Genomic DNA, 10,730 nt, shown 5'->3' on the forward strand with positions numbered 1-10,730 from the left:
CGCATCCAGGGCCCGACGGCACCACCATCTGGCCCAGAGGCCTGAACACTGCATCCAAGATGGTGGCTACCATGTGCACAGGGGCTGGGGAAAGGGAGTGCGCCCTCGCAAGGGGTAGAGTAACAAACTGGGTCTATGGACAAGGGCCCAGGGGGCCGGAAGAACTCCAGCTCCACACACTAACCACCGCAACCCCACAGGCAACCACTTGCCACCCCACCACACTGACCTCGCCACAGGCGAGCAGCGGAGGAGGCCTAGCGCGAGCCACAAGGGCAGCGGAACTGGCCCACACTGAACCCGGCCTTCCATCGCCAGAGAATGCCGACCTCGCAGCAGATCGAGGAGCACCCACAGTAAGGCCGACCACAATGGCAACCCACACACACCTCCTGACCACCGGCGGCCATAACAGTCTCACCCAGCAGCCAACTGTACCACATAGGGCCCAAACGGCCGTTCTGACAGGCGCTCACCTCGGGAAATCCAGAAAAGGTACCCATGGCACAGCGACTACCCCCAACAGCAACTTCCAACACAGCAGCCAAGTGAAGCACTCCCACAGCGAAACCAACGAAGAGTCCAACGGCACACATGGCTGGACCTTGCTCGGGTCCCTGCTCTGGTGGACACTCATGCACTGTCACACGGACACAGCAGAACGGTCTGCCCCTACCAGCGAGATGTCATGCCCGCCCTACAGCCAGCCCCAGGAGCCGGTATCAATATATGCCTTTTAGACCAGCCAGGGTGATATTTTTTGCGAAGATGTAGAAAAATTGGGAAACGTCCTTATTAAGCGTGTCTTTACACGAGCCTTACTTAAACAATGTCAGATCGTTTCATTCAGATGTATTTAGCACCTGCATTGCTTCATAGATGACAGGATAATTCAAATAGCATGTATTTACTAGTACAGTGTGTAAATGTAATAAATGCTACTACGTATTAGCTCTACTTAGTTAGCAAGCTCACGTTGGGCACATTAAGACAACGCCAACTTAAAATCTGCCTTAATTTTATGAATAGCACCCAGCGGCTACTAAGCTACAGAATTAGATATAATTTAACATGTTCATAGATTCACTCATTTTAAACACTGTTATCGCTAGTCTTCTCGATATGTTTAACATGTGCTTACTGCCATCTCATTGTCTGTCATACCGTGTTTCTGCTTGTTTATTACTCTGGGGGGGGAGTTTTTTCTTAATTGCCACAGAAATATGTCTTTTGAAATGCCTGTAACTATTATCGTGGCATATTAAACCTGTCTGTCAAGCCTTTGCACAACAAAAATAAAGAATATAAAAAAAAAACTTGTCACAATTTTTTTCCCCCACCAATTTGATACAATATACACCATATTAGATACCCAGGGGTGTCTGCTTTATCAAATGAAAGCCCTTTGTGGGGTTATTTGAACGTCACACTGCTATAATACCCTAAAATGAGACATAGGCCCGTCAAATCCATCTTCCAACTATAGAAACTGAAATAGCCTTGTCTCTTATATGGCATTGTAGCTTCACAGAATAGTTCCAAAGGCATACAATTGTTGTACTCAGCAGATGTAGCTGAACACAATATGTGGTTCTGTGCATGAATAGCACACCAGCTTTACAAAATAAAGATGACAAAAACCTTGTGTATATGCCAAAAAAGAACACAATTTTACTCCAATATTTGGCAGAGATTGGCGATGAAATGGCTACGTAAAGTGTCAAACTAACCTTGGGTAAATAGCCTGTGATGTCTAATTTATATAAATGTGTACTTTTTTTTTTTTTCAATTCTTTATTTTTATTGTGCACAGGTGTACAAATTCTCCTGCCTCGTCACAACAACGAGAGCAAGAACATGCGATTATTACAATGAAACAGGTTACACAAAGCGTTAGTCCACATGAGTTAATACTTTGCTTCATTTTGTTGCGTCGGCACATTTTTAAATTATAGGAAAATACAAGAAGTATCCGTACACATCTGAAGTGATACAATTAGTGCCCTATTGTCATAAATATGACCTGTGTGTTCGGGCGTGTATATGTGACAGCGTTTATGTATCGCTCAGGTGTGTAAGGTGACAAGTTTTCTGTGATATGGTACACGCTTATAAACAGGGAGTATGAGAAAGGTAGAGGGACTCAAGAGAATGCCTGGCAGCAGGCTAATCAATATGTGAGTAGCAGGTGACGTGGCCCTGTGTGGACAGCGCAACATAGAACATTTAGGCTATGAGTGACATACGATTGTTATACTTGGACGAAAAAGACAAGAGATAATATGCATTTAAACGTTGAAGGTTACTTAAGTGGTAAGCCAGTCTCAGTTGTGGAGGCTGTGGTAGGGTCTGGGCAGCGTCCTTAGCAGCAGAGGCAATGTGTAAGGGCCTCTACCCTCTCCTGGGGTGCTGGTGCCCTGTCAGCCTATGCCTCGTTTATAAGAGGGCTCTGTATATGCTTGAGTGTCCCGCAGGGGTCGAGCAAGGTGGGGCATTGTGGGTGCCGTCGTTTTCCTCGGCCACCTGTCTTTACGCAGATCTGTGCTGATGTTGCCGGCATGCGGTGTTGTCGACCAGGTTGATGGGGCGCTCTTTGGCAGTGGCTGTGCTCGATGCTGTGTGGTAGGCCCGCTTGCTGGTGGTAGCATTGTGGTTTTCTGCCATGCATGGGGTCTGGTGTGGGCCCTTGGGCCCTTTCGGGCTGGCCTCACTGTATGGCGTTGTTGTGGTGGTTTGCGTGCGCGCGGGTGAGGTCTCCGTCTGCGGCGCCATCTTTGGGATTGTGCCAGGTGGTTGCCAAAGTGGCTGTAGCAGGGGTCTTTGAGTGTTCTGCCAGGCGAGTTCGCCGGGTCTTCGGTCTGTTGCTGTCTGCTCTCCAGGTTCGCCCAGAAGGTGTCGATCATGGCTTCAAGTTGTGCCCAGGTGAGGTGCCATATTGTGCCACTGTGTTCACACGTGGTGTCCGCCATTGTATGCTTCCCTGCTTTTGCGGGCGACCTGCTGGGTTTCGTTTGCTGTGCTTGGATGAGCCTTGGTGCCAGGGGTGGTTGGACCGGGATCACCCCCGCCGGTCCTGAGGGGGGGGAGCGGGTATGCAATAGCTCGGTACCCCCAGCATTTGGGCGAGGAGAGCGGCCGTCTCTCCTCAGCTCCGTCCGCCGTAGGCCGCAGCCTACCTTCGTCGGTTCATGATTGCGGGAGGAACTCGGGTCTGGTATCATCGTGTTCGCCAGGGTGCCCCCAGCATGGGTAGCACCTCCCGGCATAATTTCAGGCTTGGTAACGGTGAGTGTTCTCCTCATAGGTAGCATGTATAGCGGGAGCTCCTCCGCCATGCGACCGATCGCTTGCAGGTCAGGCCCCGCCCCCAAAATGTGTACCTTTTTTTGTTGCAAATTTTTATTTTCTGTGGTGGCTACTAAACCTACAACACAAATATACCAACTTCTAAAATTGTTTCACATTAAAATGTTATTTTTAGTCCTTGTATTTTGTGACTTGTAATTTTCCAAATAAGCTGAAATCCTATACATATGATGTAGTCTATAAATCAAGACACATGAATTTATTTAGAATTTTTCTAAGCTGGACATATAATGCAAATGTTGTTGGTGCCAAAACTGGAAAAATGTGTTTTTTTGGGGGGGGGAATTTTTTTAAGAGAATTTATCTATGTATGTGACATAAAATTAAAGCCCTGTTTGCCCTCTAAACGGCACATAATGTGTTGGTGTAATAAATGACAGATGCAAATTGCGTTTGAACACAAACCGCAAAAATGGCTTGTGTCCTCAAGGGTAAGACAAGCTTTTGAAGCTGTCCTTAAATGGACACTATAGTCACCAGAACTACTGCTTAATGTAGTGTCTGTCTACCTGGTAGAGATGCATTGCTTCAGTGCTTTCCCACGGGAATGTATTGGATTGGCTGATAAAGTTTGATCTTTCAAGAGGTCTGAGCCAGCTGCGACACTGGAAGAAAGCTGCATAAAACCTCCTTTTACTTGGCTGACATGGGGCTGGGGGCCTAAAGTGTGTTTTCATGACATGTGATAGGAACACATGTTTGTATTACTGTCACTGAAGTGTTTCCTTAAGGACTACCAGTGTATGTTTGCTAAATCAACATGTTAAGGGACACTAATGCCTTTCAACATTAAGGTAGCATGTATGTGACAAGTGAAATGGGTTATCCTCGCATAAATCTCAACAGCGTAAAAAAGATGACCCTCGTTTTTCAGTCTATGAATGCTACATCTAGCTCTGCTTATTATACCCAACATGATGTATTCATAGTCTAACAATAACTTGGAGTGCTGCTGTAAAGCTAAAATGTGTCTAGCTGCATTCAGTGGGCTATGCTTCAAGAACACCTGCATTTTTGACTGATCCCTCTTCTCTCAAGTTGAATGGGATTCTTCACTGTATATTGTTTGGGGATGGGGGGGGGGGGGAGATTGTCTGCAGACTTTTTTTGGCTTGCAATTTTCAGTGCAGTGCAATAATACCCTATACATGGTACATGGCATGTTACATAGGTATTCATATTAAACTGACATGTATAGAACATAGCCTATTTCACAGCATGCGGTAGCGTACATTACACTATATTTTGCACTGGGTGTTAACTTCAGGAGGGGGTATGTGGTGGGTGGACCAACCCTCTAAAAATCAGTGTTCTCCAGCACTTAAATTATCTATTAACCCCTTAGTGACCAGACTGCTTTTCAATTTTCTTACCGTTTGGGATCAGGGCTGTTTTTAACATTTCTGCGTTTTGTGTTTAGCTATAATTTTCTTTACTCATTTACTGTACCCACACATTATATACCATTTTTCTCGCCATTAAATGGTCTTTCTAAAGAAAACATTTTCATCATATCCTACATAATTTACTATAAAAAAAATTGTAAAATATTTTTGTGTTAATTATATAAAATAATTATGAATACTAATTTTGGCCAGTGTTTGTGACTAAGTGGCTACGAAGAAAAAGACTGAACATACCCCATTTGCAATACCTTGGGTTGTCTCTTGCAAATTGTATGCCATCATGGGGGTAGTTCTCATTCCTGAGCTACCATGCACTCTCAAAGGCAACATAACCAATCTGGCAAGTTTCAAATGTGAAAAAACCCTGTAACTTTCAAAACCACTATAAAACCTGTACATGAGGGGTACTGTTATATTCAGGAGACTTCGCTGAACACAAATTAGTGTTTAAAAACCGTAAAATGTATTACAATGATTTCATTAGTGAAAGTGCCGTTTGTGTGTAAAAAAAATTCACTTTCACGGACTATCATCGCTGTGATATGTTTTACTGTTTTAAAAACACTCAAATTTGTGTTTGGCGACGTCTACCGAGTAAAACAGTACCCCCCTATGTACAGGTTTTAGGGTGTTTTGGAAAGTTACTGGGTTAAATATAGTGCTAGCAAATTAAACTCTCTGGGTTGTCAGGCAGGCCCCCCAAATTGCAATCAATTTTACATTACTTAACATTACTTATGTAAAAATATTACATAGAATTAAAATGTATACATATTTATAGTTTTAATATATAATATATAGATTGTTTTTTTTTTTATATATATATATAGTTAGAATAAAATTTCATAATTTTATTTACTTTTTAATATATATAATATACTATATACATGTAATTTTACTCTCTTTTTAGATTAATATATATTAATAAAAATACTTAGTATGATATTATATATAAATATATATCATATGTATATTTTATTTTTAAATTAACATTTTTATTTGAAAACTTTTTTCACCAGCAGGGGCACTGCCTGTCAGTTCAGGCAGTCCCCCTGCTGGCAGCACTATGGACACCTATTGCGGCCATGTGACCGCTCTTTTAGAGAGGTCACATGGTCCCTGGGGGTCCTAATTTTCAGAGTGGGGACTGTCTGGGCTGTCAGACAGTCCCCCCTCACCCTCTCTCCCATAGAAGAACACCGTTCCCTGCCAGCGATCGGGTAAGTACATATGGAGGGAGGGAGGTAAGGGGTTATTTAAAAAAAATTTAATCTTCATTTATTTTACAGAGTGCCTTGATCCCTCGAGGCTCTCGGCACCGGCAGAGCATCGGAAGCCTGCCTGATGGCTTCCGATGCTCTGCCTCACGGCCGGGTCCGGCAATGAGGGGAGGGGTAAAGCCAGGCTGGTTTTAATAATGTTTCTGGGGGTAAATTCTTTCTTGCAATTATTTCATATTACCTCATTGTATCCAGTGTTTGGACATATTGCAAGATGGTTGGGTGAGCGCCACATTCTGCTTATAGTGGTAAGAGCGACTAAGTATATGGTAAATGAGGTATTTGCTGGCTTTCGGGAGGCCTTTCAGGAAGAGGTGTAATAAGTACACTTCAGGTTGTTTTGGTATGGCTATCCCTGAACACTTCTATAGGAGTTGTTCTGTGTCTGTCCAGAATAATGCTAAGTGAGAATAGGACCACCAAATATGGTGCATTGTTCCTTGTGTGGATACACAGCGCCAACAGTTATCAGACAGGCCCGGGTTACTATGTTTTAATTGTGTTGGAACTAGATACTATTTATATAAGATCTTCCTGGTAAACTCCATATGGGAGATGCATAGGGAGAGCGGTTGATGTGCCAGTAGAATTTTGCACCATTTGATTTTCGCTGAGTGGAAACTTAGTTCCCGTTCCATTGCTCTCACGAAGTTTTCGTTTTTGGGGCTTGTGTGGTGTGAATTTTTAGAGTATAGGATGGATATCAATTTGGTAGGCGGTTGTAGGCAGAGACATATTCTTTCTACGTACATCAGCTGTAGGCCATTTAGAATATGGAACGACAGAATAGTTTTTGTTTATTGGGCCATGAGAGCAGTTTTGTATGTGAAAACTTGCCGTGTTAGATTAGACCCTTGGAATATGTGGTGGAGGTGTGTGTGATGCCATGCCAATGTGGTTAAAGTCTGAAATAAGGAAGGGCAGCGTGGCCAGTGGTAGTGCAAGCGAGATCCCCTTGTGTAAAGCATGCGTAGTCTGGAAGTGGTCCCATACTTGGAGTGTGAGTTTAGTGGTTGGGAGTATGTCTCTATTTTTAGGTCTCAACTGTTTGGGCACCCATGCCAGAGCTATGAGAGGAAGATCGTGAGTATAGGCTGCATCAATATCAAGCCAGTGGGGCGGTTTGGGATGGCTGCTTTGTAATAACCCCTGATATTCGGGAGTCCCAACCCACCTTGGGAGAGAGATTTTGTATAGAGTAATTTTAGTTACTCTTGGCTTCAAATTATTACATATAAAATTGATAAGTGACTGCGCGTCTTGGAAGTAGCGGGTTGGAAGCATCAACGGTAAGGTACGGAATAGGTATTGGAATCTCTGTGTGATTAACATTTTAGTTGTTGCTATCCTGCCCGTCCATGATAGAAAGTAGTTTGCCTTGATGAGGCCTGAGATCTGTGGTGTTATGGCTATGCCTAGGAATTTCAGGAAGTCTGTGCGTAATTTATATGCGAATGTGCTTTGCAAGTTTGATGGTGTGTGTGAGTTTGGAATAATAATGCCCATAGCCGGTGTGTGGTTTTTTGTTTTTTTTTTGACAGGTTCAATTTGTAATATGAGCACTTGCTCTATTGTAGGTGGATGTTGTGGAAGTTCGGGAGGGAGACATTGGGTTGTTAAAGTGTCAGTAAGATATAGTCCGCAAATATTAACTTATACTTTCTATTCCAAATCTTGATTCCATGGATGTCGGGATTGTCCTGAATCTGCTGGGTTAAGGGATCTAATGCCAAGATGTAGAGGATAGGGGAGAGAGGACAGCCCTGTCATGATTCATTGGTGATTGTAAAGCACCGGGACATGAAGCCCCGTTAACCTCCTGTGCCGATGGACGGGAGTATAGCGCATTCACCAGAGATGAAGGGTGCAACCCAAATCTCCTTAGGACTGCGAGGAGGAAGGGCCAGTGAACCCGATCAAAGGCTTTTTCCACATCAAGCGTAAGGTATAAACTGGGAGTCCCCGCAGCCCACCTAACAGGTCCAAGACCTTCCTGGCACCCACTCACGTACCCCACTTGGTCTGCATGAATGATCATGGGGATAATTTGGGTCAGTCTGTTGGAGTAAATTTTGGTAAGCAGTTTTGTATCTGTGTTGAGTAGAGATCGGTTGTAAATTTTGGCTTTTGGTGGGAGGTTTTCCTGGTTTAGGGAGTGTGGCCACATGTGCCATCAGCATCTTGTGTGGCATGTCTCCCGTTTTGATTCCGTTATTACATACTGATTCTAATTTGGGGGCAAGAATGTTAGAAGAGTTTGTAATAGGAGTTAGAGAGGCCATGCAGCCCAGGTGACTTGCCCGGTGGCAGGGCCACTATAGTCTGTATGATTTTGTGGGATGTAACAGGGCTTTGTAGTATCTCCTGTTGGGTCAGCTTCGGCAGGAATGTGAGGTCCAATTTCGGAGGTATTTGGGTTATGGCTGTTATGATTTTTGAGGTTGTATAGGGCATGGTAGAATCTAGCCATTTCATCGTTTATATCTTGGGGGTCGTATAGTGGTTTTTTTTATAGTGGTGTTTGTAAGTATGGGAATTTGGATTGTTTTGTTTCTTAGCCTCTGCGACTTGCTGAACTTGGGTATAGCACGGGCCCTATTTCTGTGTGGTGAGGGGCGCTCGAGACGTTGAGGTATCATGTCTCTGGCTGTGGCGGGATAGGGCTAGGGTAATTGGGATGAACGAGGAGTATCAAGTGGCTAGGCTAAGGTTATCTGCCCACAGCGGTCGGAGCCCGCTGGGGCCATGCACAAGAAATCGTCCAAGTAGTGCACCACTGCACCCCCAGCTGACTCCTGACGCACCACCCACTCTAAAAATGTGCTGAACTTTTCAAAATACGAACAGGAAATAGAACAGCCCATGGGCAAACATAGGTCCACCAAAAAACCCCCGTCGAAAAAACACCCCAATAAATGGTGACATTCCAGGTGAATAGGAAGTAACCTAAAAGCTGCTTCCACGTCAACCTTCGCCATTAACGCCCCCCCGCCCTGCTTTTCGAACCAACTCGACCGCCTGGTCGAATGATGCATATGAGACAGAGCTTAGGGCCGCATCAATTTCATCATTGACTGATGCCCCTTTAGGGTAAGACAAATGGTGTATCAAACGGAATTTGCCCGGTTCTTTCTTGGGGACCACCCCAAGTGGGGACACCCTCAAGTTCGGCAGCGGCAGGGCCACATAAGGTCCCGCCATCCTACCCAGCTGTACCTCCTTCTGCAATTTATCCCGAACCACCCCTGGATGTTCCCGTACGGATCTTAGGTTTGCACATAATGTCCCCGATCCCTTCCCCTTAAATGGAATAGTAAACTCCTCCGTAAACCCCTTCATCAAAAACTCTGCGTCCGCGCGGTTAGCGTAACGCTTTAGCCACGGCAGCATCTCGCCTACCTTCACCGGGGTTGCCCCCTCCGGGAGCAGGCTTACCTCTCTCTTAAAGCATCTGTTAGCCCCATGGGCACTGCCGCAACCGGAACATTCGTGTTTGAATCTGCACGACGTCCCCCATTTGCATTGGCCCTCATTGAAGAGCCAGCAAAAACCCTTCTTTTGCCCGGCCGGCGCCGTTCCTCCAGGTACCGCACCGGCCACCCCTTGAAAGGGCGCAGCCTTCTGCGCCATAATCGGCTTCATCCATAGGGGGCAAGTCCATTTGATCCCACCTCATACTAGGATTCACTGCTAATCGTTGGCGGAATTGCTCATCGTATTTCCACCACGCTATTCCCCCGTACGTTCGGTACGTGTCCGCAATCCCGTTCAGATAACAAAGTTGTGAGCAGCGGTCGGGGAATTTTTCCCCGATAACGCTGGCCAATATACAAAAGGCCCTAAGCCAGTTCGCAAACGTTTTGGGGATCTTGCTATACCTACGTTTTTTCTCTTCTTCCTCCTTTTTTGTCCTCCTCTTTCAAGTCAAGGAACTCTTCTAGAGGGAGAAGGGAAAAAACCTCTACAAACTCCCCTTTCCAAATCTTGTCCTTTATCTCTGCTTTTAGGTGACAGCCCAAAGGGCCCGTAAAAGAAACGTGCACATTTTGCCGCGCCGCGTCTGTAATCTCGCCGCATAAGTTTGTTCTTTCGCCCGGCCCCCCTACCGACACAGACTTAGCTAATCCGGGGTCGCCACTCACTGCCCCGACTGCCTTTCCTGTCGATCAGAGACCTGCCTCCGGGACCCATACCCTCGAACTGCGGTGACGAAACCCCCCAACCCGCCCATGAATCTAGAACCGATTTTAAGCAGCTTAACAGTGATTCTGAGTGTGGTACACCAGTTGACTCACCGCCAGAGCCCCCGGCCGCAGAGGGCCGCGGGGTCGCTTTCCGTCCATCCGCTGCATACGGCTCCGGAGTGTCCAAGAGATGCCGACTCCTGTCAGCCTGATCCCGCCTCGGGACCGCCGGTGTAGCGCTCTGCGACCTGTAAGGAGAACACCTGGGTAGTCTGTTCGTGCGTCCACCTACCCGCCCTTCCTCCTTACGCTCCCTACGCCTGGCCCTCCTGGCCGTATGTGTTACACCACTGTCCTTGTGAGCTCCCGTCTGAGGACCCAGAAGCGCTGCGCCATTCCCTCCTTCTCCTGTCCCTGCAGACTGACCTCCGCCTACTGCACCTATTAGCAGATGGGCTCCTCTCTCTGGCGCTCCATGCCCTGTCATGCCTGGC

The sequence above is a fragment of the Pelobates fuscus genome, chromosome 3 (assembly GCF_036172605.1).
Source record: "Pelobates fuscus isolate aPelFus1 chromosome 3, aPelFus1.pri, whole genome shotgun sequence".
In the NCBI taxonomy this organism is placed as follows: domain Eukaryota; kingdom Metazoa; phylum Chordata; class Amphibia; order Anura; family Pelobatidae; genus Pelobates; species Pelobates fuscus.